Raw genomic sequence first — 13008 nt, 5'->3', positions numbered from 1 at the left:
ACTTATATTAAAAGGACCACATAGATACTTACAAAATGACTTCTAACATAACCAAGCTATACATTTTAAATATGATCACTGGGGGAAAATCATTTTTATATTCTCTTATATAATATATACATTTAAAATATGACCACTAGGGGAAAATCATTTTTATACTCTTTTCCTCCATTCCTTGTAGTTCAAAACCATAGCTGGTTCACAATTCCCAAGTTATTTTTGCTTTATGGAAGAGTTTTGATCCTGAATAGCATGAATATTTATTAGCTATTTATTTTGACTGCATTTATAAATAATACCACCTGAAAATAAATGCACAGGATTAGAGTCAAGACTGTGCCTATAGGCAGAACTATGGGGATACAGTGACTGAAAATAGACCAGAGGGCAGGGCTTCAAGACGCTGGCAATGTTCAGTTCATTAATACTGGTGCTAGTTGGATGGGTGTCCTCTGTTTCCGAAAATTTTTCAATATGCTTAACATAATTCACTTACTTTTAAATACATCTAAATTTTTAAGTAATTCTATTTAAATAGAAATCAATCTAATTAAAACATTCTTAAATCTTCATTTATTCAGTTTTTCTTCTCAGTATATCTTTCCATCGTTCATAAATTTGACAAGTAGAAAATGTACTGGATTATCAAAGACCAAAGCAGTGACTACTTTTATCATTGATTTCTTCTATCCCTGCAGCCAAGTAGATGATATGCATATCTTTTAGGCAAAAGTAATTTATCTTTCAGCAGTTTCCATTGATCCTGATATGCTCTATGTCACATGGTCTAATTAGATGATTCTATGAAAGCAACTCATGAGGCTGCATTTGAATTTGTGTTGTGGATGGCAGATACCAGAGACTTTGGCACTGTGCTGGAGGAGGGTAATGACTCCTATAATTAATGCAATTAATTAATGTGATTCAAAGAACTTATGTAGGTGGTGTCATATCCTTCTTATCAAAGATGATTAATAGTCCACAGCCACTCAAACTGATTCATTTTGGCACTTCTTCATAATAGAAAGAAATTAAAATCAATTAAATAAGGAATTTTGTTACAAAGTCATTTACAAATCTTATATATTTAATATACCAAATACACATACATACACATTCCATACATGCATGCACACACACATGTAGAACCACATACACATACATGCACATACACATCAGCATGCACAACTCTCTCTTTTTTGGAAAGAGTCAAAACCTTACAAGAAGCTGAAGCAACCTATGTGACAAACTGAGAATAGTGGACAAAAGACGTAAAAGGAGTAAATCATTTAGTCCTAAATAATTTTTGTACAGCATATTGTTTTACTAATTTGGTAGCATTCAAGTTGAGAAGAAACAACCAGATCAGGACTAGCATTTCCTTTTGAATCATTGAAACTTTAATATTGGTGATAAATGATTGGTGGTAAAGGATCCCTTCATATATTCCTACTGTCAGCCTGCTCTGATGTGAGGCACAGAGGAAACACCAGAAACAAGCCATAGATCATGTCCTTAAGAACTATGTAGTCTGAAGGAGAAAAGAGATATATAAACACATAGTTATAATGGGATACTCAGCAAGGAGCCTTGTGTCCTCAAAGGTAGGGCTTTATGGAAGTGACTGGATCATGGGTGTGTGATACTCATCACTGTATTAGTCTACTTCTGAGTTATAGCTGGGTATAGCTGGGTATGATATTGGGAGGTGAAGCTCGGTGGGAAGTGGTGGATCATTGTGGGTGTGGCCTGGAAGAGTCAGTCTCCTTCCTCCTCCCTTGATCACTCTCTCCTTCCTGACCGCCATGTCATAAGCTCTTTCTCCTCCTCTGTGTACAGTCCTGCCTTGGAGCCAGTCAATTATGGACTAAAACCTCTGCAAACTGTGAGCCAGAATAAATCACTCTTCCTTTAACTTGTGGGTGCAAGTATTGTATCCCAGTGATAAGTAACTAAGACATTTACTTTTACACTACAGAATAGTGACCCTTGTTGTGCCCCCAAATTTGACAAGTTGCATCACTTACTATTATCTTAGACAGCAAAGCTAAGAGGGTATTTTGGCCTGTTTTTATTTCTTAAGAAATCAAAGTCATCCCTCCCAATCCTTAGGGGATAGGTTCTAGGCCCTCATTTTACTCCCTTAATCCTTGTATATAGCAAAATCCACACATGCTCAAATACACTATAAAAAATGATCTAGTGTTTACATATCCTTAAGTATACTTTAAATCATCACTAGATTACTCTGAATATCTAATGCAATCTAAATGCTGTATAATAGTTGTTATACTGCATTACTTCGGAAATAATAACAGGAAGAAAAATCTGTGCATGTTCAGTATACACGCAAATATTTTCAAATCTTTTCAATCTGAGGTCTGTTGAATCCTCAGGTCTGGTGCCCACAGACATGGGTTTTGTTCTGTCTTTTTAAGAGCATGGTATTAGACCAGGGATACCAGAATCAGCAGGACAACTCTTTAATGCTTCAGGCTATTGAATTTTACTGCAGGCAAATGAAATCAAAATCACTTCTCTTGGAATCAGAAATCATTCATGAAGATCTCCTCACAATTTCATTACTATGACAACAACATCAAGAATCATTGGTTCAGAGTGAGGGTCAGATCTGATCATATTTTTGTGGTCCTCAAGCTAAGCGTGGTTTCATAGCTAAACAGTTGCAATCAATTTGATGAGTGAGAAGAATAACTTTGAAACCCAATTAAGTGAAATATTATAGCCTGAAAAAACTCTTCCATTCTTCTCCCAATAGATTTGGATTGTAAAATACTCTGTACTCAACTATTATCATATTTTGAAATTATCCAAGAGTATTTTCAAAAATTATTTTTCTACTTTATACAAGTGTATAACACACCATCCTTAATTTTGCTTCTTTCTGCAAAAGCCTGACATATTTACTATTTAGCCACTTACAAAAAGTTTGCTGATCCCTGTTTAGAACCTTAGTAAAGTAACACATGAGTTTGTAACAGTAAAGGTTGAAAATAATATACCTTTTTATCTGTGTAGCAAAATGTTAAATATTTCTGATTTGGTAAATATATATGGCTCATTTCATTTCTCTTAAAGAAAAAAACATAGAAAAAACTGTCATTATTCCTTCCCTACTCTCTAGACCAGATGGGTGGATCTTAGGACATCATACAGAAAGGAGACCCTTCACTGACATTATACCTACCCAACATATAGATAAAGGCCAAAAAAATTCTCACCGAGTAGTCTAATAATTCGGAGAAAGACTCAGCATTTACACAAACACTTTGGAAAAAAACTTAAGTGGAAAATAAATGCAAAAAACTTTAATTTCCAATAAGTTTAAAGCTAGTCTGAGAAATCTACCTTGTGATCATGATTTTCTCAGATAATCTAAAAGCTTGACTGAGAAAATATGATATCTATGGGTGTAGGATTTTAATGTTCAGAATGTATTTGTTTTTCACAGATGAACCTTTAGAATTGTTTTCACTATTTTTAAAGAATATACTTTATACAGTATTAGTGATATTTGCATGATTTCCATTATTTTCTCCCATTTCCTGTAGAACTTACCTCTTGGACCTTGGTTTTGCTAATCAGTGTGCCTTTTCATTTCTTTGGTTGGCTAAAGTTATATGTTGAAAATGAAAGTCAGTTCTGCTTTGTCAGTGCAATTCATTGTCTATTTTCCTATCGTAATGTTATTTATAAAAACTTACAACTATTTGTTCTGGCTTTCTTTGTTAATAGCAGGAAGGAAGTACTATGGGACAGATAAAGAATTTATGTTGCTAAAAAAATGACACCCCAAGGACAGATCTTGGCTAAGGAGATGAAACCACAGGGAGAAGATTCAGCAACATAAAGCACTGGGAGCTATTTAATGAAGAACTAAATAATCTTGCTTCAAAAGGGGCTGTAGAAATATCTGCATAAAACTTGACAACTGTGAATTGCCCAAAGAGGTTAGATTATGTTGTTGTATTTCTTTAATGGCAATGCAATGAGTTTTACAATTTAGAAAGATTATTACAAAAATTCTCAAAGTAAAAATGGTTTTCTTCTCCAAAGTGGTACATTTCAATTATCTCTAAAGAGAACAGTATGTGCAATTTAGCCAGAATGTTCTGTAGACCAGCAAATACCCAAAGAGTAACCTCCTTTTGAATGAGCTCAGAACAACATATTGGTAGCAGGAAAAAAACGTTAAAGCTTTCATGTGTTTATGTTTCTCTCATCCTTTCCTATTCTCTTTTTATATAGTTTATAATTATGTAATATATAATATTATGTGTACATATTACTAATATAGCAATATACTAACATCTCAGTGCATGCTCAAAAAAATATGCAAGTTTAAATCATGATCAGAAAAGGTTGGAATCCTCCTCTTCAGTAGCTTCTTGCCTTTGGAAAACAGCCCCTTTTTCTTTTTCAGGGACATTTCCCTGCCTGTCCCAGGACTACCAGAACCCATGGATGAGGTAGGTGGCCCTGAATGGAGGTGGACTGTGGGGGATGGAGCTCTCCTTGCTGGCCCTGAACCCTCAGGAGGAACCTAGTAGGGACCTTATGACAGTTCATTGAGCGCGTAAGCGCTGACACGATCCTCTGGGCGACGGCACCGTCCATCTCCCGCCCCACGAAAGGGAGGGTGGTTCGTTTCTTCTTTCAAGTTTCAGGTGCTACACTGCAAATTCGGACTAGAAGTGGGGAAGGTGTTGGAATCAGATTGAGAGTCAGGTTGGCCGAGGACCCCTCAGTCATCTTAAGGGATATGTAAACTCATAAAATATATAAACTCATAAAATAATATTAAGTACAATTTTACATTATTATTTTAGACTTGAAGCAAAGTTGCAACTAAGGACCATTGGTACTAAAATGGATTTTCCTTCATCTTGGGTTGCTACATATTATTAACATAAAACTAAGAAGACACACCTTTTGTGGAAAAGAAACAAATAGAAAAGAAAATCAGATTTCTTTAAGAAGGCTTTATCATCCACTTCTGTCCTAAAATCAGTGCCTTATTTCATAATTTGTTCTATGTACTCAACAAAATCTATCAAGACCAAACTCCTGCCATTGTGTTTGTGTGACATAGAAGGGTGATAGATGGTTTTTGTGTGTTGAAGATAAAAGGGAATAAAGACTCTTCAACCACAATGCACACTCTCTCGTTTTACAGCTGTGATGATTAATTCTATGCATCAACTTGGCTAGCCATGGTGCCAGGTTTTTGATCTATCACAAATCTAGACCTTGTTGTGAAGGTATTAACTTTTAGATTTGACTGACTTTCAAATCAGCAGACTTTGAGTAAAGCAGATTTACCTTCATAAAGTGGGTGAATCTCATCTAATCAGTTGAGGGCTTAAAAATGAAGACTAAGTCACCCCCAACCCTCAAAAGGAAAAAATTCTTATTATTATTTGGAACAAAGAAATTCCTGTTTCTAGTCTTTGTATCCAAGACAGTTGCTTCAACTCTTTTTTTTTTTTGTACTGGGGATCAAACTCATGACCTTGCACTTGCTGGGCAGGTGCAGCACCACTGAGCTAAATCCCCGCCCCCTCTTCTAGTCTTGAATGTTCAGCCAGACTCTGGATTTTGTATTTCTGCTTGCCAGTCCCCACAACTACATGAACCAATTCCATAAAATCTTCCTCCCTCTCTCTCCCATTCTCTTTTTCTCTCCCTTTCTCCTTCTCTTAGAATCTGACTACTTTGACTAATACAGTATCTCTCCCAACTACCCATCCCCATTATTTTTCACTTATGTAAATGAATAGATCTTTTAAAATTAATCAAAATATAGATCAATAGGAAGTGTAGGAGACACACTGGCCAATTTGAATTTGTCTCAACCAGAGGTATGTACAGAAACATATCCAAGGTTACTTTAAATGACCTAAAAGCTTAACTATGTAGAGAATGGGACAATTGAGCTATGTCTTCCGTTTCCTTGACCAGTAGTTTGCAGAAGGGATTTTGCCCAGCAGAAAATGGATGTCACTCAATCATTCAATCCAATACATTAAGTGAGCTTGGACTTGATGGTTCTCATTTAAGACCTTTGTGAGCCACTAATATAGTCTTATGTTTCTTCTTTGAATATCTTTGAATCTGAAATATTTTGACTCTTCCCTGACATAGTTCATTTCCATCCAATTAATGTGATCTCCATGATACGTTCACTTTCAAGGTTTCTTAGAGGTCACAATCATGATATCTGGGTGGAATTTGTAGTACTGCTTGGTTTACTTTCTGGAAGCTGTAATGACTATTGAGAAAGTATATCTACCCTGCTTGTAAGAATCACTGAATTTATATATTATAATTTCTACTGCTCCGTGGTCTTTGGTATCCCCTGCTTAATAACACTTCTCTGTTCTTCTGGTTTACTTAACTGCCAAGCACAACCATTCTACTTTAAAAGGCATGGGTTTCCCATCAAGAATGTTTCTTCTGGATTTCTATAGGAAAGCAGATGAGACTTATTACAGATTGACATTTACTAGCTGTGTGATCTCTGATAATCTACACCTCCCATATTCACTTTCTTCGTCATTAAAATGCAAATTATGATGATTCTTTGATTTCTGTAAGAAAGATTAAGACAAAATGTGATGAAAATATATGTAAAAGATGTTGACTGTAAAAAGCTGTACCGACATAATTTTTGCCCTACTGCTCATTTTTTCCTTAATAAGTATTTCCAGATTCTACTTCAGCATCATATTTCTGACTCTATGAAACTTATGTTATTATATTGTACTCTGTATTTATCACCTATCTTATACTCTGGTCTACAGATACCTGAACTTAATGAATTGTCTATTTAACATACTTCCATTTGCTTGCACTTAAAAATTACTCAACTTCTGCTATGACTGCTTAGCCTCTATAATTTATTTATTTTAACTAATAGATTTAATCAACATTTGTAACTCTGATCAAGATAAAAGATGTCATAACCAAATGTAAATTGTTTCCAGATTCTTTTTAAGATGTTTAAGTCCATTATGCATATTGTAAAAATAAGTTACAATCTGTGTCCTGTAGAAACTTTCAGCTAAATTAGAAAAATAAAAATAATTTCTTGTGAGGAAAATACAAATAAAATATTTAATCTTTTATTCACACAGTATTGAAGTTTTTAAAGAATATTCCTTTGCTTGTCTTTCTCAAAGAAATATCAATGATTCCTTAGTTGAGGTTATAAGACAATCCAACAGGAGGAGTTTGTATTCCTTGGCCTTCTAGGACCTGCCACAAGCCATCATCACGAGCATGGCTTTTGTCTCATTTGGCTTCAATGATAACAAAAAATGCTGATGCTAATCACATAAATATGATAAATGCTTTGCTCTTTTATTTCTTTTACTTAATTAACTATCAATCTAGAATGTCATGTTACGCCAACCACCATGCTTTAGTTAGCCAGAGAAATCAAAATGACTAGTAGAGCAAACACTTGTCAGTAATATTTTTATATAAAGGTATCATTTCATATAAATATATAAGGTACAAATCTGTAATTTTTTCCTGATACTGGAGATTGAACCTAGGTCCTGTTGTATTCTAAAGCATACATATGCTTTACAAAAGTACTGTGGTACTTACCTATATGTGCAGGCCTATATTTTTGCCTAAATGTTTCTTTTTATATTCTCCAAAAGATTTCAGGTAGTTACCACAATCTTAAGTTTCCTTCAAAGGAAATAATTCATTAAATTACTTTTTTTGCAAAACCCAAGTCTAGATATTGACATATCTTTGTACACATCTGGGAACATAAAGAGTTAAGCTTTGATATTAAAAGTATAGAAAAGTAAAAGCCTTTTCTATTCTTTACTTCTGTAGAAAAGTAAAATACTTTTCGATAGAAAAGTAAAAGCCAGGTTTTCCTCTTTAAAGTAACAAAGTTTTCTTGGAGCACTGAGCTTTCTTAAAATGTTTTCTTTGTGTGATCTGCTTAAAACAAAGATTGGGGGGAGTGCTTTTCAAAATAATTTTCTGTACTTTGTGTGGTTTTTAAAAAATTCTTTGATCACTTAAAAAAACTGACACCTCTTTATTTAAAGAAATTAATTTTTTCCTATAACTCTCACTTTCCATATTTGCCTTTGAAGTATTTTAATTATTATTTGGGTTAAACGGATATTGTTTCACAGCGGCCTGTGATCTTATTTAAATATATTTTTGACAAACTTCCCAAAATCAAATTCTAATTTAAGTTTTTGGAACTTGAATTAATATTGAGATGTGCTGGAGGGCCATTTAAAAATCTCAAAGGAATTTTGCCTCTCACTTTATAAAAGAGAGATATTAAAGTAAAAATAAGCTGATTAAATTATATGGAAAGCATTGTCAATAATGCTAAACCTCCTTTAAGTTATGCCTATAGGTATTGTTGATATTAGTGTTCCAGAAAATGGATGAAATTCCTAGAAATATATGTCCTAGTAAACATTATCAATCATAATTTTGATTATTATGTTATAATGTTTTATTTATTTATTTTGTACCAGGAATCAAACTCAGCAGATGCAGTACCACTGAGCTAAACCCCCGGCCCTTTGTTTTTTTCCAGTACCCTGGATCAAACTCAGAACTTGGTGCTTGTCAGGAGGCACTGTGCCACTTAGCTACACCCTCGGCCCTTATGTTATAATGTTTTAGGCCATAGAAATAACAAAATTTCCTTGTCAACTGCATTGTTATTATAATGCATTCTCAACAAATTTCTGACCATTGCCATTTTATTTTCTTTCCAAGCTATTAATTTCATGTTTATTTTATAAGGATCTTTCTCGAGATTATTAGTTTGAATCTGATCAAATCATAACCACTCCTTAAATTTTTCTCTCAACTAATGATTTCCATTCTGCTACCTACGGTTCAATTTACCCTTTATTCTATGATAGCCAGAGCTTATTCCACAGGATCTGATCTACACAATTATGTATTACAGACAAAATATTTTCAGGTTTGTTTTCAAATGATATTCTACCAAGAATATATCAAGTTTTCAAGTTTACAGAAATCATACTACAACTGACCATACAACCCACCAATATAAATGCCTTAGCAGTTGTTTTCTCCCTTGTTTAAATAACATTAATAAAAGTCTTAATGCATATGCCCACCATCTGTTTTTCCCTGTGCTATCCTTCTGACACTTACATAAGAACATCTCAACTCAATAACCAAATTTTACAACCCCTGTTATGTCAATCACAAGGTGATGAACCAAAATCTCAATTTCATAAGTTTTTAACACATTGAAAGTACATTTATTTACCTAATACTGAAGAACTGTGCCTTACTTTATTAAAAAGAAAGATAGCCACATCAGTTTAATTCCATACATATGCTGCCTACTAAATTTATTAAAAATTGTAGTAAACATAATAAACTAGTCCTCCAAATGTATGCTGTTCAGGTGGAAGACACTACAAGAGAAGACACAATAGAGACCGCCTTGCAATAAAAAGTACAAATTCCTTCCACAGAGATGGAGAAATAAAAGGACAAATCTAGGTGTGTAAAAGACAATTCACTGTACATATTTTATTTAGGGTTTTAAACACTGTCCTAACATGAATGGGAATGCTTTTCTACTTGATCCATTTTTAACCAAAGCAAAATAACCTAAGTAATACAAACTATTAAAATACAGCATAAAGATACAAAAACAGACATACTAATTCTAGTTAGGAATGTAATTATGATTTTTTTTTATAATCCACAATGGTGTTTAGGAAATCACACAAACATAGATCACTGATTTGAATGAAATGCATAAATTTGTAGCAAAGCTTTGTAGTTATAAAAATAATTACCAAAGAATGCATAAAATTAACATTTATTCCACCCTCGTGTCATATGCCTGGATCCTTTACCAATGTTACATGAGGAAAAAACAAAAACAAAACAAATGAAAAACTGAAATCAGAATCACTGATGTTATCAAGTAGGGAAACAAATTAAAATCTAGCAGCCATCAGCAAGAGTACAGCAAAGATAATGCTGTCAAAAGAAACAAAGACAATTGCTAGAAAACTGTATGGCTCATACTCTTTCAAACCAGGAAAATATGCTCCTGTATACAACGGAATGTAATGATTATCTTCCTGTTAAGGTATAGAAATACAAGCTCTTTTTTGAATATTGTAAATGGATAAAATGTGTTTGTAATGGTAATTCTACTAAACTATTACAGAGTGGACTAGGAACACATTTATGGATTCTAGGGAAGCTGTGTAATATAATTCTTTGAGTGGGATGGTGGATACTCCAGCAAAAATTTAAAAACAAAACAAAAACCACAGAAGTCACAGAAACACAAGACAAAGGCAAATGAGACTCCTCTTATATCTTAGCAACATTTAAATAGAATCAAATTTAAATGCAGTCCACTCTGCTTTTGAAGAGGCTTTGGTTCAGCTCCCAAATCTCGATTGCTTGACGCAGACCCTATGAGAATACTCAGAAGAGGGTGTCTTCTTAAACAACAAACCTATTTTTAGTGGTGGAGCACTCTTAGTAGCTGTGTCAGCATGGCACTGATAACCAACGACTACCTTTGGAGGAAGTCCTAACCTTTCCTTGTATACTCTCCCCATGTGTTGGACAGCCTCTCTGTTCTCACAGTCAGTAGTCCACATTGCTACCTCATCACCTTTAGCTCTAACATTAGCAACAGCTCCGCACACATCATCACTGTAGTCATCAAATGATTCTCCAATAAGGCAAAAACGATCGAGGTCACTTCTCTGCTGTTTGTTCAGTGTGATTAGCCATCGTCCTCTGCGTTTATTTTTCTCCTCTTCCCACATGGGCTCAACACTATTTTTAAAAAGTGAGTAGTCACATCCAGGCATGAAATTACTAGACAACTGGATATGTGTGGAGAACACTTTGAAATAAGATGGAATTGTATAACCCTAAGTGTGCTGTAACCCTAAAATTGTGCTGTGACTTTAAGAGTGTTATACCTAAGTATAACATAATGATGTGTAACCCTAAGATATGAAAGTAGAACCTTAAGCGGTATAGAACTGATAAGGGCAGGGCGTACCCCGAACAGGACAGGGCATACCCCGAATTGGGCAGAGTGTGCCCCAAGCTGGACAGTGTGATAAGTCTGAACCAAAACCACAAAAGCCCAGCTAGAATAGTATAAGAGGAGCTGAAGACTCCAAGCAAGTCGACGATCCATCCACGGACCGAGACATCTGCACACCTGATCCCGCTGGAAGGAGCATCGCCGCCGACCAGACGAGACCAGAGGACGAGGCCAGCGGAGAGGCGGACAGCCTAGCGCCGACTCGACGCCCTTCGTCTACGGATCGGACCCTCTGGCCCCGCGGGAGGAAACGTCGCGCTCCCATAAGGACTTGCGCAGTACAGGTACAGGGACGTGGTCATCGGCAGACTTAATGTTGTCTTATTTAATATCGTGTGATAATTGCATAGAAGTGAATTATAATAAGATAAGGGTGTGAGCTGCCATCCGAGTCCGAGGCCTCTTTACCCGCGGTACCTGCTCGCTCGCCACAATGTGGTCGTACAGAGCCCGGAAGTCTTCAGTCGTATCAAACTTATAGATCAGTCAAAGGTTTGCTTGCCAAGTTTTACTTTTATCATTTTCAAAAAACCACGGTGCCCATCTGTTCTGAAGAGTATGTTTAATACAGTGCTCTGGGTTAGCAACCTCCTGGTTAGATTCTGTTTTCTCCTCTTCTGCAGGTGGGGATTAGGGGTGGGGGTTCCGGTTCCACAGTCACCATCTGAGATCGATCTGATCGCACAAGCGCTCCTGAGGAGGGGTGCGAGGGAAAACATTAGATCACTGCCGTTTTAAATCTTGTCATCCACAGACATTTAATTGTTTCATGTTAGACATTCCTGAAAGCTTTTGCAAGCAGCTATAATTTAAACTGTTTCATCTTCAAGAGAATTCATGGAAAGAATTCTCACATGTAAAGGTTTCTGAAATAATTTAAGATTAAACCATAGTACTAAGGAATTCCAGAATTCTGATAAACAAATTGTGAATCCATGAAACTTGATAACCAAAGTCAAGCAAATCAATAATTAAACATATAATCAGGAAGAATTGAGGGATTCTTATGGGCTTTTATTTGAAATTTTCCTAACTCTAATTTTTCATTGTCCAGATTTGAGGAAATCTTTTTTCTTCCTTTTAGCATAAGCTATATATAGATTACAGCAATTTGACAAAGAGTACCTTTGTAAATAGAACTGAAACAATTACTGTTTTCTCCCTAGCTACTTTCACCAGAATTCAAAAAATGTTACTTAGAATTTTTATTCTGATGACAATATCATTATTTGCACTAATTCAATAAAAATTTATCCCCCCCCCCCCCGCCGGGGGATTTAGCTCAGTGGCGCTGTGCCTGCCTCTCAAGGGCAAGGTCCTGAGTTGGATCCCAGGTACGAGGGGGGAAAAAAGAAGAAGAGGAGGAGGAGGAGGAGGAGGAATTTATTCTCTTTATAACATGACATTATTGGAAACATCAATATTACCATGCCTTTTACTGAGAATATACATAGACTACCTGGCTTTAAGGATTTCCCAGCCCTATGTAATAAGCTAAGAACCTTAAAAATATTAAGAGGACTTCAAGAGAAGAGAAATTCATCCAAACTTATAGATCTTGCAGGCAAAGTCTGATGGTGAGACCTTGGCTGTTTTCTGACTTCAAGAGTATTTTAAAAGTCTACCCTGAGATTCTTCTTCAAAAGTTCTGGCAAAGTAAACTTTAAAAGAGTCTGTATAGTTAATCAGTATTCTTGCTGCACTTAAGTAAATAATCAGATCAGGTTTGACAAGACAATTCATTGTACAAATAAATTGTCTTACTATCGTTCACTAGGATAAAAGTGGAGGCAGCTGTCGAGGCAAAAATTATGTTTACAAAGGAAACTATTGTGCATCTATTATTAGATTGTAGCTCTGTTTAT

At 35.3% G+C, this 13008-nt stretch overlaps 1 pseudogene; it reads right to left on the bottom strand.

Moving 5' to 3' along the window:
- Nucleotides 1–10521: 10521 nt before the first annotated feature.
- LOC101723010 (eukaryotic translation initiation factor 4E-like) lies at nucleotides 10522–11920 on the bottom strand (annotated as a pseudogene).
- Between the last annotated feature and the right edge of the window lie 1088 nt (nucleotides 11921–13008).

The sequence above is a fragment of the Heterocephalus glaber genome, unplaced genomic scaffold (assembly GCF_053883595.1).
Source record: "Heterocephalus glaber isolate CG9 unplaced genomic scaffold, H.glaber_assembly_v1.0 deba00001553, whole genome shotgun sequence".
NCBI classification, from domain to species: Eukaryota; Metazoa; Chordata; class Mammalia; order Rodentia; family Bathyergidae; genus Heterocephalus; species Heterocephalus glaber.
Note: the sequence above shows the minus strand (reverse complement) of the source record. Positions and strands in the feature narration are given on the sequence as shown.